The sequence below is a fragment of the Bemisia tabaci genome, chromosome 2 (assembly GCF_918797505.1).
Source record: "Bemisia tabaci chromosome 2, PGI_BMITA_v3".
Taxonomy (NCBI): Eukaryota; Metazoa; Arthropoda; class Insecta; order Hemiptera; family Aleyrodidae; genus Bemisia; species Bemisia tabaci.
In genome coordinates this window covers 72,564,306-72,581,183 of record NC_092794.1, presented here as the reverse complement: position 1 = coordinate 72,581,183, position 16,878 = coordinate 72,564,306, and the positions used below count along the sequence as shown (strand labels likewise).

Here is a 16,878-nt window from a genome sequence, read left to right as displayed (position 1 = left end):
TTGCTTTCAAGTGACGAAGGATAACTTTTTGCCAGATTTTCAAAAATATGATATTTCCGTAAATTCGCCTCTTTTTCTTCGATCGCGGATCCTATCGAGGCATAAATCAAAAAAAGAATATCATAGATTTATATTAATCGACACCAGTAAAAAATCCAGCGAGGCCATTAAAGCAAGTTACTGCACATGTAAGAACGGTGCGCGTACCATCAATCCTTGTGCTCACGTCGTAACTATACTGTGGTATTTGTTTTACGGGCGCTATCACAAAAAACCAGCGCCTTCAGCCTTTTTGAACGAGTGCTTCCCTCTCAGAAAAGTCGATTTTGGCTTTTCAGACGACGAAGATGAGGATGAAAATGCGGATCACACTGCCGATGATCCTATGGATTGCGGTGATGATTAATTCGGTGAGATTCCACTCTTCTATTTATTATATTAATATAATTTTAATAATACTTGTACAACATAATAGCGTATATTGTGTGCATTTATCTGTTCAAATGATCATTAAAGGTAGTCTTCCTCGGTTTGCGTCGCGTGGTATGACGGGAGGGGGGTGGGAGTGAACTATCGTACTCCGGAGCGCTGCCCCGCGGAAGCGGACCCCGCCGCGCCAACTTTGAAGAAGCATAACTCGGAGACAAATCGTTTCCCCAAGATGATCTTGGGATCATTTTAACCGTCGGAGAGAGGGCTATAAGTTGAACAGTTTTTTGTCCATCTGCATGCGATCGTCGCTGCTCTAAACTACAGAAATCTGATTTTTGGACTTATGGAAAATTTTTGACAGGCCATAAATTGGTCAAAAATTGACCTAAATATTAAACATAATATACCAAAAGAAAGCTCTTTAAACGACCTTTCATTTAATAAAAAGTTCAAATCGATATCTCAAACCGTTCAAAAGTTATAGCCAAAAAACCGTTTTTCATATAACCCCCCGCCCCCCCTCCCCAAGGGGGAATTTGGAAAAAATTCAACCATTTTTGGGTGTCCCTGACCAGGCCCTTTGATACCTGAAAAGATGAGGAGATTTCATTCTGGGCCCAGTTTCAATGGTAGATGGAACAACCTCTTTTCTTGTTCTACTCTATTTATTTAAAGAAAATTATAATTTTATACTTTATTTGTTACTTTACTTTATTTACTACTACTTACTTTATTTATTTATTATTACTTTACTTTGTTTACTACTACTTACTTTATTTATATTTTTACTATTACTTTATTTACTTTTCTTATTTTACTTTATTTATCTAAAGAAAATTATAATTTTCGTCCTTTATTTATTTATTAACTTTAGTTGTTCATAAACAAACTTGGTTAATAATGCAATTGAAACATCGATATGAACTTCAAAGTTGCAGAATCAACGTGGTCTAAATTAATTTAGCTATAATACACAACGTATCCAAGATGGTGTTCCTAATGCAACACTCTGCCCGCCATCCATGAATTTCATGATGCAAATGGAAAAGAGGAGACGCAACTGCGAAGCAACACAGGACACCCGTTCACTAGTTCATTCCATTTTAACTAACCTCTCCCAAAATTCCAAATTATTTTTTCTTGCAGTTTTGTTGTGTGGCAGAACGTTTAAACGAATCTTTGTGATTTTCATCGAGATTTTGATGAACAATCGCTTGCTCTTCAAACTTATAGCTCCATAGTGCTGTTTGCAAAGGGGGGGGGGGGGTGTTATAGATTTGGAGGAAAAGTTAAAAAATGAAATCCGATTAGGTCTCACCTGCTTTGTTGCTCACGTATCCCTTAAAGCACCGCACGACAAAAAAGACGAACGCAGTCAACATAACATGGAAATAGAGCGATGTAAAGGACGCACGTTGACGACGGCGTAGAGATACAACTATTCGTGTTCGATGGACGTGCGGTTTGCATCTACAAAATTGAAGGCGCGATGGCGCCAGGCGTGAACTCTCAATGCTCTGGCCTATGCAGCCAATGCGGTGTCGCAATGCGGTGCTGTGCGGTGCGTAGTACCTGTATACGGGAGAGTATTGCCCGAGTAAGGGTACCGCCCTCCGATTGGTCGGCTATCATGAGGCCCCAAATGGAAACAAACCCCAGCCCCTCCGCTCATAGTTTGGCCCAATGTAAACAAACAAGATGGCAAAAAAGTTCTAAAAAGTTCTGGACGTGATTTTGGGTGTGCGAGAAATTTTTTTATATCCGACTTCTGAATTGATTTGGGTCGATCTTTTTTGCCGAAAATTAAGCTTTGAGTGTGATTATCATTCATTTCTCAGTTCCTCTGGGTCGGATTGGTTCACATCGGTCCAATTTCGGATCTCCATGATAGCCTAAACCCGATGAACCAATCAGAGAGCGGCCCAGAGATGGCAATACTCTCCCGTATTATATACAGGTACTCTATCGTCGCCCAGACTCGGGAGAAGGGTTGAAAAACGCGGTGAGTTTCTCAAAAAGTAAACGCAAGGTGAACAAAGAGACGATCTTTGGACCTTAAATTTACAGTAGTTTACCAATTTTTCGCCCTGCTCTGTAAATTGTTAAATCCAGGAAATTGAAATAAAATGTTCAACTGGGTCAAAGTAAGATATTGAAGTCGCACTGAAATTATGGATGAGACTTTTTTTCCATTTTACGAAGAGGTAAAGTTTCCCGTTCGACACTTGCTCATAAGTTTTTCGTAAGTTGGATGGATGGCGCAGCACTCAACTGTGATCATTTAAGCGTAGGTAAGTGCTACAAAGTGAGTTCGCAACGATGAGCCACGACCGTACCAGACGATGCGAATATTTCAACTTGTGCGTTGCCTATATCGTCAATTCCAGCACCGAGACTTCAGCAGTGATTGAGTACATCAATACTGCCGCTTTAATGAAGAACGCCGTATGAACTTTTGTCGGTTGCCAAACTTCCTTTGATCAAATACGAAGTTTTAGGAAAACTCGTGAATATTTCCCGTTAAATTTTTCAGAGAATTTTCTTCGTAATGAGATCAATACCATCTGCAAATTTCAAGAGCAAATATTTTTAACTCCGCTCAAAAATGAACATTTTACTGGACAAAATTTGGCAACCCTCGAAGGTTCTAACGGAGTCTCTCCTTAGCACGGCAGAATACCCTATTGAGTTTTCTAACTTCATTGGCGATAGTATTAAATGGACTGCATTTTGCAATTTGGAACTATAAATTCTAGCTCTTCTGGAAAAACACGTATATGCATAGGAAAACTAATGGCATATACGTCGTTTTTAAACCGGGCTTGAATTTATAGTTTCAAATTGCAAAATGAAGTCCAACTTTTATTCTGATTGCCCTCGATGGAGGCATCAGCAGCATCTGTCGAGTTGTATCACGCATGGCTATCACTTACTGTCGTGCACAGGAAAAACGGCGTAGGAACATTCAAACGTTACCAAATTTACTCTAAAAATACTTATTTTTAAGGACGGCTACACATATTTTGCATGGAAACTTTTAGAATCTATAGATCAAATTACGGATTAATAATTTGGGGGAAAATGTCTCTAAAAATTTTACAGAAAATTCGATATTTGTCAAATTAGGTTTGGCAACGTCTGCGGGCTCATATGACGTTCATTCTTAGCACGGTAATATACTGTCATGCTGAGGACCACCATCGGATGATCCTTGATACGTTGCGGAATTTCCTTTGTTAAAATATTGATACTCTGGAATATTTTTATCTCTTTTCAAATTTTTCAGGGAATTTGATTTGCAATTGATCAATAGACAAGGTACGAATTTAAACATTCTGATACAGATTTTCCAACCATAATACCACGTAAAGAACACTATTTACGTCACGTGAATTACTGGAATCAACTCCTAACCAAGATATTTAATATTTCTTAACGCGCATGAATTCAAATCTCCCCCTCATGAAAAAAAAAAAAAAAAAAAAAAAAAAAAAAGTCTACGTGAAGCAACTCGCGTGCTAAATGTCACTCTATCAGTCACTGCGGTATAAAGTAATTCCTAGATGAACTCGCTTCATTTGGATCGACTCACGAGGGCCCACAAATGGGCCTTAGAGTGCGCGAGGCGCACTCCGGGGGTTGGGCCGCGTAGCGGTCAGGGGGCGTACCCCTCGTTTATACATAGAATCGAACAACCTTTGGACGGTAATCCACTGTCCTTCCGGCATGGAATCGCTCCGCACCTTACGTTTTTAGTAATAACTACTCATTTCTAGGTCAACGAGTTATACCGTCTAATGCGATAAAGGCGGGCCCACCACAGAAAGTTACAGAATTGTTGATCAAGTTCCAGGAAAATCATCAGAAGGAGGATTTCCACGAGGTAAAGTGGCTGAAGGTGGGTCCATTTCGCGGAATCCGAGGGAAATTTGGAGGGGTCGAAAGCAGGCGGAGATGTATACTTTAGAGCGCGTGCCTCTTCTGCTATGGAGAATTCGATTCCTTGAACAAGGAAAGGCATTATTTGCTGGAATGTACTGCTTTGCTTCGGAACAATACCTTACGAGCCACATTGCCAAATTTCCCTCGATAATTCCTGAATTTCCTAGGAAACTTGTGAATATTTTCTTTCCTAATTGGACTTCATTTTGCAATTTGGAACTATAAATTCAAGCCCGGTTTGAAAACAACGTATGTGCCATTAGTTTCCCTATGCATATAAGTGTTTTTCCAGAAGAGCTGGAATTTATAGTTCCAAATTGCAAAATGCAGTACAGTTTGAGGTACTTTAATTCGCAATTTTATATGAACTATCGGTGCATTTCTAAAATCAATATGCGTAACTCCGTAACTTGTCTCGAAAATACAAATTCTGCCGAAAAATTTTTGCCAAATTCAAACGCTTGCACGGCTGTTTTCCCTAACTGTGCAGCAGTGGCGAGGCGCCAATGATCGATTATCGATATTTCCCCATTTGAGCTGTGGTAAAGAATCGATTATTAGGGTGTGCGCAGCGAACTCCCTAATAATCGATTCTTTACCATTGGTTTAAATGGCGTAACAATCCATGCATCGCAATTCACGCCACGCCACTGGTACATACGATGGCCGGTTTAACCAGCAATGGCTCTGATTAACTACTTTGCCGTACTCGAATGCTGTATGAGACTTCAGACGTCGCCAAATTTCCCTCGATAAATTTTTCGTAAATATTCGTGAGTATTTCTCTCCCACTTTTTCCAATAAATCGGTCCGCTGTTTGATAAATTCAATTACCGCCCATTACGGAAAATTGCTCTAAAATTTTCTGGGAAATACATATTTATCGGGAGGCATTTTAAGCTATCATAATGTTCATGCGAAGCTCGTTTTTAGCGTTGCAGGCTGCAATTTGCAGCACTGATTTGCGGAGTTCCCATAAATATTTCTGCTTTGAAAAATCTGACGTAGTAATGAATGAGAGATCTTAAATCAAGCCTGAAACGTATGAATGTATAATCGATTAAACAACAAAATGTCGTACAGTCTGCTTTCGCTCCTTTCTCATCTCTCAGTTGGCCAGATCTCTACATAGAGTCGACGGACCATAATTGACACTCCGATTAATATTGAGTTCTCCAATATTTTTCCCGACTACTCAAGTGAGACTTTTCCCGAAATAAATCTCGTAGATACGTCCCAAAGATTCAAGGCCTTGTATAGATATGAAACCAACTTTTAGAACATGTTAATGACCGCGATGTGGAACCACGTATTTTTCTTTGTGGCGTCTGAGATACCATGTCATACTTTACTGCTTTTTTTGAGAACCAGTCAACGTAATTTCTTGAAAATGTCCTTTATTTTTCTTCTCTATTAACAGTTAATACTTCAACAATTTCAAGCCATAATGCTAGCTGTTCCTCTCCGAAAAAAAAATACTGTAGGAGCGGTGATATAGTGATACGTGGTTTGCTACGTCGGCCATCGATTTGTGGGATGAGTATGCTGCTGTGCTAGGAAAAATCGCCGCATGAATATTCGAGAGTTGCCAAATTTCCTTCGATAAAATGTTCATTTTTCAGAGGAGTTATGAATATTTTTCCTTGAAATTTTCAGACCCTTCAGATCAAATTGCAAACAAAATTTTCTGGAAAAGTAGAAGAAAAATATTGTAGTATAACAATAGAAATGGTTGCACCAAATTTAAAAGTCCCGCTCCTTCCTCTTGGCTGAGCTGACGTCACTTCCGCCGACCGGTGGAGGCGTCGGTGACGTCGGCTGCTGAGAGGAAGGCGCCCATTCATAGTCAGTCGGTCGCGTTGCGAGAGGACGTCCGCGTCCTCTTCCAAAAATGTAAGCTCCTTTTTGAAAGCCTCAGGAAAAAAACCGTAGGCCCGGTTTTTTTCTTATCGCTTTTTGTGCTTTTTGTACTTCATGAAGTGAAGTTGTGTGAAGTTGCAGTATCCAGCAGACCTACATAATCTAAAGTATGTGTTCTTGGTGCTTCCCCACATCCACCTTGCTCGGCTCCGTGTAGCTGCTTCTCTTCGTCCTTCTTTTGTTTTCTCTTCTTGTGCCCTGGTTACATGACGTAGCCCGTAACACGTCAATATTCACAAATTTTCCCGAATCTTCATGATTTGTCAGAGGAAATTCGGTAACGTCTGAAGGCTTACACGGCGTTCTTCGCCGTGCGAGCCTGCAAGCGTTGCCAAATTTCCTTCGATAAAAACTGAATTTACTCGGGAAATTGTGAATAAGTTTTTCCAAAATTTTCAGACAATTTCGTGAGCAATTTATTGTAGAATATCCGAACATTTCAAATTAAAATGTGCACGAATCTGGTCGAAAATACATGTTTTATCGGGAGAAATTTGGCAACGTCTGAAGGCTCATACGTCGTTTTTCCTTATCACGGGAGTATGGGAAGCACGACGACGGAAGTAGCGACTTTACCTGGGAGCCTTGACGCGCTGCGGTGACATCCCGTTTAGGGCTCCACAGGTGTCTGGGAGGCGCACGCGGTGGCGGCGGTGGGCGCGTGCGTGGCGACCGCGGCGCGGGCGTCCGGCGGGCGCCCCTCCCGGCGGGCGGGGGGGGGGGGGGCGCCTCGGTGCATCGCGGATCCGCGGGGCGAGTCAAGTGTGTCGCGCCGCGCCGGTCGGCTCTAACGCTCCGCTCCTCCGCCAACGGTCCCCGGTTCCGAGGTCGCCTTTTGGATTACCCTCAACGAGATTTTGTGCTCCTCCGCGGTTTTGCAACGCTCCGATTGGTCCGTGCTCGAATTATGGTTTTCAGCAGGTTTACCGTAACCGTCCCGTAAAGGTCTCTCCCGGTGGTCGAGGTTATTCATTTATATATTTATCATGAATTTACGAACTGGGTGGTCCAGAAGTCCCGCACCCACACTGGGGAAAAAAACATTGGATCTAGAGTCTAGACTCTTGAAAATATTGACAAGAAAAAATACTCTTGATTCAATCGGATTTTTGCTCGAATCAAAACGAAATCCGCTTAAATTAAAAGGCTTGGTTCTTGATTTAAGCCAGATTCTGATTCCATCAAGAGTACTTCTTCTTGTCAATGTGTGTGTCAATTCTTGTGTGTTTTTTTTCCAGTGCATGCGAACCCTAAGGATCATTTCCCTTATCAGTGTGGTTTTCTTGACTTTTTGGAGAGGGGGGGGGGGCATACACTGAAAAAAAAATTGGTAGAATTTACTACCAATCTTCAAGTCGATTCTGCCAGAAGAATGGTTACCTGTACCAGTAAATAGTAACGTTTACCTTTCTTCTGGCAGAATTGACTTTCAAAAAATACGCAGCAAGGAAAGGCTACCGACATTTTGTGTTAATATGGGAAGTAGAAAACTAAGAGTTTTTCGATTATTTTTTCTTTGGGTTGAAATTTTGCAACCTCGTTGAAATCCAGACGCAAGACGTCTGGGCTAGACCTGGATTGCGTTTGATGGTAGTCCAATGTTTCAGTCATTCGCAAGTCGCAACTTTGAGTGACAAAGAAACAAGAGTATACATTGGTAAGCAGTATTTATTCTTCGTCCCTTGATTTCTCAGAGGTTTAGGTTAATTTAACTTAAAATTTTGGCCAGTCAACCAAATTAGCCAAACCAATTTAGTCCTGGTGGCAGCGGTGTGGGAAATATGGATCACCTTGTAATTAATGTGTTTTTATTTTAATTATTTGTTTTGCCAAATAGGTATCAAACTTGGCAGAAAGGTATCAAACTTTGATATTTTTTAAATCGAATTTTTTGCCCAGCATCTACGCCATCTACGACAATCGTGACCCATCAACACTCTTAGAAACTCAAAATGTCATTTGAAATGTACGCAAATCATATTTTTAAATGCCTTTTAATTTCTAAGATGTAGACAAACTTCATTGCAACACAGCACACGGATTTGTGCTGAAAAAAAAAGATTGATGGAAAAAAATAACCCCATTGATTTAATCGGTTTGCTCCGTGTCAATCTTGTAGCTCATCTGACGTAAGGGCGTATCTCAATTTTTACGTGACCCTTGTTCTGCTGTGCTAAGGGAGAACGCCGTATGAACATTTGAGAGTTGCCAAATTTCCCTTGCTAAAACGTGTATTTTTGACGGCATTCATGAACCTTTTTCCTCGAAATGTTCAGATATTTTAGATTTAATTGCATGAAACATTGTCTGTAATTTTTTTTTTTTTTTTGGGGGGGGGGGGAATATTCACAATTTGTCCGGTAAATTAGATTTTTATCGAAGAAAACTTGGCAACGCCTGAATGCTCATACGGCGTTTTTCCTTAGCACGGCAATGTCATCCTCCATATAACCCAATTCTTTCTGGGGTTCATGCTGAAAAAGAGATATGCCCATACGTCAGAGGAGCGATGATCTTAGTTGATTTTACAAGTGACACAAGCCTTGAAATCACCAGCAGTGACCCCGTATCGAAAATCTACGCACCGACACAACCACCAAAACTTTCGGAGAGTTTTCTGCCAAGTTTATGCACCTATCTAGTTACACTAGGCTCATATCCTAAAATCAAGTCTTGAACTTATCCTAAGGATCGGTATGTCCGTAATGGCGCACGCACCGCAATACAAGTGTAATATAGAAGGAAATCATCAATCAGTTAGTTTATGATGTCCTGAATTTCTGAATTGTCTCCCTTGATATGCATACTTGCCTGCTCAGTGCTCGTTTTATCCAAGATCTAAGACTCCATGCTCTCAGCTGAACTTTTTTATTAGGTGGATGATGCGCTTCGGATGACGTCATGAGCCAAACGGGATGCCCAAATTTTGGTTTGTTTGCAAAATGAAACACTCAACACGTTTTTAACCATCCACCTAGTGGGTAGGTCAACAGTTGGATGTTTAAGTCCCGAAAGTAAAAACTTCCACCATTTCCAAGATACCCAGTGGAGGGTCTCTTGTCTCTAACCTAACCTAGGTAACCTAACCTAACCCAACGTAACGTAATCTAACCTAACTTAACTCAACCTTATTACTAACGCTCAATTTTCTACGAGAACACACTGTTTTCGTCTTTACTTCAGCAAAAGTGGTTCGATAAATTTTCGGACTCTACGCTCGTTAAAAAATATCTATGCCTCACGATATTGGACGCTATGTTAACTTTGATTTTTCAAAAAAAAAAACTGTTCCCAATTAAAGTGAGCATGGAATCTAGGATTTTGGACGTGATGAGCAGCCAAGCACTATAAGGGTGAGCATGAGTTCCAATATCATGGACGCAATACAACATGCCCGATCTGATTGTATATTAGCGTTACAGTAGTAGTTCATTTTAATATTTCTACTTCTGAAAGCAACAGAAGTAATGATTAAAACTTTCGAAATTTCTATTTCTTGTTGGAGAATTTTTCTGGAGGTTCCAAAAATTAATCGTTCTCAAGTAAGAGAAAAAAGCTGTGTGGAAAGATCACCCAGATAAGACAGGAATATTTAGCCAATATTTAAACAATATTGTTTTGGTATTTATGCAAACATTGGGCCAATATTGGTTAAATATTGAGCCAATGTTAAAATCGTACACCATCTTTCCTTTTGGCATAAATACTGTGCCAATACTTTGGCTGAGAATACTGTGCCAGTACTTCAAAGGGAAAGTATTTGGATATCAATATTGAGACAATACTACACCAATATTGAATCAATTTAGGGGTTCGCAGCTAGGGGATGGTGGAAAAGGGTTAATTGTGGAAATAATTTTAGAAACCATGAAAAATAAAAATAATGAAACCACTGGGATGTTATTGAATCGATTTTGCAGATTAGAAATTTTTCATCCACCTTGGGGATTGAACCCGGGACCTACCTAACACTAACCGACGACCCTACCGATTGAACTTCACAAGACGATGTATTTCCGTGACTTAAAACCGGTATTTAACGTCGAGTTGGACGGGCAACTAGGATATTTTCCATCTGCCTGGATTTGTCCGTGTATTTATTTTACTTTTTACTTTACTATATTTTTTAAATTTATTTTATCGTTTTACTTTGTTTTATTTCCTTGCTGACTCTATTTTTTCTTCACTCTATTTTTTTTTTTTTTCAAGCACTTCATTTTTTTTCTTTAATTATTTACTTCTTATTCCTTTACTTTGTTTTGTTTTACTGTGATTTATTTTAATACTTCATCATAATTTTTTTGACTTCAGTTAATTCTTTAAATTCATTCTATTCTTTAACCTCATTTAATTTTTTCCCTTATACTTTATTTTTTTCTTCATCTCAGTTTTTTTACTTCATCTCCTTGCTCCCTCTAATGTTTTACTTCAGTTTAGTCTTTGACTTCATTTTATCATTAATTTGATTTACTTCATTTTATTTCTCTTCTTTTGTCTATGTTATTCTATTATTTCCACCATTCTATTATTTTATTTATTTTTTTCTCTTTAAATTTTTCATCGACATTCTGAGATGCATTTTGCATTTGATTGCAGTTTGATGTCTTCCTCATAAAGACTATGCAGGTGCGATTGCCATAATCTCACAGCTGCACAGCTACTAAGTGCAAGTTCTACAGGAGACCAATAAGCACACGAGATCAATAATTTCTTCTTCAGTTGAATTTAAATGTTTCATTTGAAATTTGAAAAATAAAAAATAAACAACCAGATGTGAATGAATGATAACATTCTCATTCAATGATAATATTCACAACAGTACATGAACTACAAACGAAACAAAAAAAGAAATAAACTGAGATCACGCGCAAATACATTGAAAATGACCTCAAGGAGGTGGAAATTCAACAATTTCTTGGGAGGCAAAAAAATATATATTATATTATATTATATTAAATTTGACAACAACTGCAATAACCTTTATGAATAATAAGGTTGAAAATAATGGATAATTGTTCAGAAAGAACACATTTGAGCTACGTCTTAAATCTAAGCCTTATTATGTTTAATACTTTTCGTTATGGGCAGGCATTTAGTATGATGACTTATACCGATTAGGATATTGAAAATATTTTAAAAATATTTTGAATAGCAGTATAATTGTTTAAAATATTTTCAAAATATTTTGAAAATACTTACCAATGCATTACTGTCTTTTAAAATGTTTTTAAAATATATAATAAATATTTTGAATATAAATATTATATGTACTGATATTTTAAAAATACTCTCACGATATAAATTTTTACAGTATTGAAATACAAATATTTTGAAAATATTTTTATGATATTTTGGGTAAACATATTATTTTTAAAAATACTAAATGATGATTCTTTAAATATTTTCTAAAAAAATAATTTTGATTATAATATTTTTAAAATATTGTCAGTATTGTGTAAATATTGCGACAGTACTGACAATATTTGCCCAATATTGTAAAAATATTATGTCTTATCTGGGCAAAACGTTGCATCAAATTATGCTCTGTTTTGCTTAATTAAGTATAATGTTGAATGATCGTTAAACTTTATCTGTCAATTATGTGCACAAATTTGGTTGGAACGCCAGCCAGTGAATACGTTATCTTACCCCGAGATCACAAGAAGCAATGTGTTATTTTACGATTGTTTCTTTTCATTTTATGTAAATGCTCTACCTATATAATGATTGTTTCCTGCAAAGTAACCTCAAATAATTATAATGCACAGCAGCCTTGGGAGCTCGCGATGAGTAGATTCTTCCTCCACAACAGTGACTCGAATTTGGAATTTCCTATCTTAATAATTTTGCATTATGAAAGATTAATAAATTGTGATCCGCATCAATCAAGGTGAATTTTAATAAAATAAAATCTCGAAAAGACCATTGGGTAGGAGTTAACGTGAGTTTTGTTACGCTTCCCTATTTCATTCTTTTCCCTTATTTTAATATTTATCGCGTCGAACTGCTTTGCCCTATCAGTACAATGAATTGGAATCGGAATAAGGTCATCCGGTAGAGCTCGTATTGGATAGGTAGACGTTATGACTGAAAAATTGAACAAGGTACATCGTAAAAACTCGGACACGTGTTCGATCCGTAAGGGAATAAAACATTCTATTTGTAGGTCAAAAATTGTTGAACCACACAATCCTCTTTGTCTATTTCATCCTTTGCTGAATGTCACCTCGACCCACTCCTAAAACTCAGTATAGTGCGACTGCAGGCATATCGACGGTGCAAGTCGGCAATCTCATAACTCGATTTGCGACGTCGCAGACTTCCTGTCATACTTTATTTTTTAAATAGAAAACTACTCAACGGCAATTCTTTAAAACTGTCATGATTTTTCTTCTCAATGCGAAGAAAATTCTGCAAAAACTTCAAGAGATAATGTCAATTTGCTCTCCTTTAAAAAAATGACGTAGAGGCGGAGATTTTCAGACACCGCAAACGAGTTATGTGATTGCCGACTTTCGCCGTCGATATATATTTTGTAATTGGAGTATTCTAGCCCAGAATTCTCAAGTGTAATGCTGAAATATTTTATAAGAGAGGCCGAGGAAGTAATCCTTGTAGTATGTTACCGATGAGTTATAATGCATTTTTGTTTTGTTTTTAAGGAGGCTAAAGGGGAGGGCAATGAAAGATACATTGGAAAGTATTACATTTGAATTTTTATTCCCTCTTTAACGATCTATCGTCGAAGGTGAAACTGCAAAACTGCGTAACTTGGTGGCCATGTTTTAAAATCTCCCCTCCTCACTTATTTCATCAAAGGAGACCAAGCCAACAGCAAGGCTTGAAATTTTCACAGAATATTCTTCACGCGGTGGAGTAAAAGTGCCGAAGTTCTCAAGAATCTCCCTTTAGTAGTTTTCCAAGTAGCGAATGAAGTATGCCGGGAAGTCGTCTGCACCGCGGTATTCCACCGCCATCGGTACGTTGGAAATACTGGGAAATATTTTATGTTTAATTCTACTGAGGCATTCGCTGCGTGCGTACCTTTATTGCCTCAGGTCTTGTCGATGTTATCATATTGCTTGGAATGTTGAGTCTTAAATAAGTATTCGTCATACAACTTGCGCAATTGGAAGTATACAAAATAATAATTTAAAATCCTCGATTTTTCTCTTGAAAGCTGTGTTTTGCTCGCAAAAATAATTCGTAAAGAATCCCAAAACATGGAATGATTTGCAGAAAAATCACAGAATCAATCCCGTGAACGAGCACGTAAGTTCGAATTTTGATATCCATCATCAAAGAGAGGATAGAAAAAATAGGAAATCAGATGCGACTTACAAACCATTTAACCTCCGAGACTATGCTCAACTTTCTTGTTTGGGTTATGACTTCCAGGCCCAACACGACCACCCAATACGAAGTCATTTTAATACATTTTCTTCTCTCTTATAGGGCGTTCTTTTTGGTCGCGCGAGATTGTCTGGGCTTCTACGCCCACGTAATGTATCAATATGGATCGCATTTAGCAAAAAGCAATCGGTACGATTACAGTGTTTTCAAAGTTGTGCAAATTCTTTTTTTCTTTTTAAACACTTAATATGTTCAGTATTAAAACTCGCACGAGTATTTTTCTTTAAAATTAATAATTTTTTTTTTTTTTTTTTTTTTTTTTTTTTTTTTTTTTTGGTAGAAAGCAAAAACTCTTTGCTATTCTGGGAGATGTTACAGATAATTATAAAGAAGCGACATTTTTACAGCACTGCAATCTCGCAAATCGGTTCCTTTTTGCAAAATTCGACCCATAAATATTTCAGACATAATTTTACCCCCCCCCTCTCTCTCTCCTCCTCTTTGAAATCACTTCGGACTGAGCCTACAAGGAAAAAGATCTCCCAATATTAACACCTATCAATGTCATCATTCGTTAAATACCACTGAAAAGGGAAAGGCTGAGACTGTAGAAGTTCTAGTCACAGAGCGAAATTGATATTTTATCCGTCCACAGTCTCCCTTTTCCATGAACGATACAGCCAGCCACGCTGCCATGCGAAAGAAAAACGCCTTATGAACCTTCAGGCGTTGCCAAATTTCCTCTGATAAAATACGAATTTATTGGGGAAATTGTGAATATTTGTCTTCCAATTTGTCAGACTATTTTGTTTGCAATTTCATCTGAAATATCTGAAAATTTCGAAGAAAAATAAGCATAAATTTCGTCAAAAATACATGATTTATCAAGCGAAATTTGGCAACTCTCGAATGTCCTTACAGCGTTCTTCTTCAGCACGGTCCACGCTCTCCTCACACCTCATCTCTTTGATTTTGAAGCCCGGTCGGCGATCCGCGGGCCTCGTCATTTCGTGCTCCTTTGACGTAACAGCGTATCTCGATTTCCTCGTAAGCCCTGTTCTCCGTATAGTTCTATGCTTTTTGGGGCTCATGCGAGAATAGAGATACGGGCTTACGTCGGAGGAGCGGCGATTTGGGGACGGGATGAAGCAATTTAGCGGGTTAGCCGCCTAATCCCAGCGCAATTACTTTCCCCCTCGGACCCGGGACACTCTTTTGAGCGGAATCTTGATAATTGAAATCAATCGATTTTAACCCGCAAGAAATTGCTGCCCAGTGCGAATTTCCCGGCGCTCAAACTTGGAATCAGACTTTTGCCGGGGAATGGACCACCAGACAAGGTACGAATTTCAGCATTCTGATACATATTTCCGCACCAAAATTCCACGTCAAACACGATGCGCGCAACGAAAATTACCGAAATCAACTCTGGTGTGAAATCAACATTGCTCGATTGAGAAGCTTGCTGAAACCGTCGTAGTGCACGATTTGACTCACGTAGAGTTTTGAGTTTCTTGTGAGCGGGCAGTTCAAATTCCTTGTAGCCAACGTGAAATGGACCGCGTTAAACAGAAAGGAACCAAGCCACATCAGCTATTGCCAAATTTAACTGGGCAATTTAATTTTTTACCCAAGAATGGTTTTGCGGATTTTTCTGCAAATTTCAGTGAATTTCCTGCGTAGTACGAAGCAAATTCCTCAAAAATGTCAAAAGAATCCGCCAAAACGTTCTCTTGTAAAAAATTAAATTGCTCTATTAAATTTGGCAATAGCTGATGTGGCTTGGTTCCTTTCTGCTTAACGCAGTCCAAATAAAAATGTTAATATATCCGTTAGGAGTTGTTTTCAGTAATTTCCGTTGCTCGAATCGTGTTCTACGTGAAATTTTGGTTTGGAAACATGTATCAGAATGCTTAAATTCGTACCTTGTCTAGTGGTCCATTCGGAATAAAGCGAATTGACGGGCTCATGTCCCCAAGTTAGAGTAACCCACGCTGCCGTGCTAAGGAAGAACGCCGTATGAACATTCGAGAGTTGCCAAATTTCTTTCAATCAAATGTTTATTTTCGAGGAAAGTTGTGAATATTTTTCCTTCACATTATCCAAATCTTTAGGTGAAATTGCGAACAAAATTACCTGAAAAATTGGGAATAAAATATTCATAAGTTTAACAGGAAATTAGCGTTTTACCAAAGGAAATTTGTCAACGCCTGAAGGTTCATACGGCGTTCTTCCTTAGCACGTCAGTGCGGTTTGTGCTGATTCGACACAGAATTGTGCTGAGCAACCAAGTTCCTTGGGTTAGATTGGACACAAAATCCTATGACCGAAATCTTCCGTCAAAACTTCGGTTTTCTGTAGGAAACACAGTAAAAAAAGCAACCGGCATTTTGTGTTAATATGAGAAGAGGAACACGAAGTGCCCTAAACGTGCGGTTGATACTTTTTGATTAACGCTAACACGTAACCAGACGCACACAGCACAGCGATTGTTGCGAAGTGTGAACAATGTAAGGCGCTGCAAGCAACTATTTTAACGTCCCGGAGCGCAAATTGCATAAGTGGCAAAATTGAAGGCACTTTGAAACGCATACATTACGGTCGCGTCTTTCTCGCAGGTGTTTGTCGACATCTTTACGCGGGATGAACTTTTAGTGCAGCTCCTTTGAATGTAGGCATTTTGACTACAGCTAATGAAACTGTGTTTTGGTTTCCTCACCGGGTGGGGGGGGGGGGGTTAAAATTAATGAGTCTTTCCCAGACTTTTGCTTGATTAGAAAGATAAGCTACGCCGGATAAGAAATGACTGAAAAATCAAGATGGGCACATGGAGAAAGTTAGGAATTCACTTTTAACCTTACAAGCAGCGTAAGAAATGTTTTCATTCTTTACCTATTTGCTTCAAAGTGTACACAGTAGGAAGGAAAGGCCGACATTTTGTGTTCAGACAGGAATTAGGACACAAAGTAACGTAAATGTGTTGTGAATATTTTTGATCATTTTTTTCTTCGCGTTATATTTACCAAATCTTTAGGGTCAAAATTCGCAATCTCAAAAAATATCGGTCTTGAATCACTGAAATCACTGAATTTTATTGGCAGCTCAAAAAAAATTTCGGTGATATTTTCTGACAGCTTCATTGAACGATTTCAATGGAAGAAAATAAAATGACGGCGAAAATTTTTAAACGTCGCATGGCGCTTGTGATACTTTGGCCAAAAGGTGACAATT

At 38.6% G+C, this 16,878-nt stretch overlaps 1 protein-coding gene across 7 annotated transcripts in view; it reads left to right on the top strand.

Annotated features, from left to right (window-relative positions):
- Positions 1–16,878, top strand: part of LOC109032035 (GTPase-activating Rap/Ran-GAP domain-like protein 3) — a 480,199-nt gene that overhangs the window by 175,377 nt on the left and 287,944 nt on the right. Inside the window, exon 1 of one of the 7 annotated variants that reach the window (XM_072296200.1) lies at positions 7,056–7,239. The exons of 5 other annotated variants lie outside the window; for them this stretch is intronic. The gene's annotated coding sequence lies outside the window, so the exon portion shown is untranslated. Of the gene's footprint in view, positions 1–7,055; positions 7,259–16,878 lie in introns of those variants that run through there. One more of the 7 variants, XM_072296199.1, reaches the window with a different exon arrangement.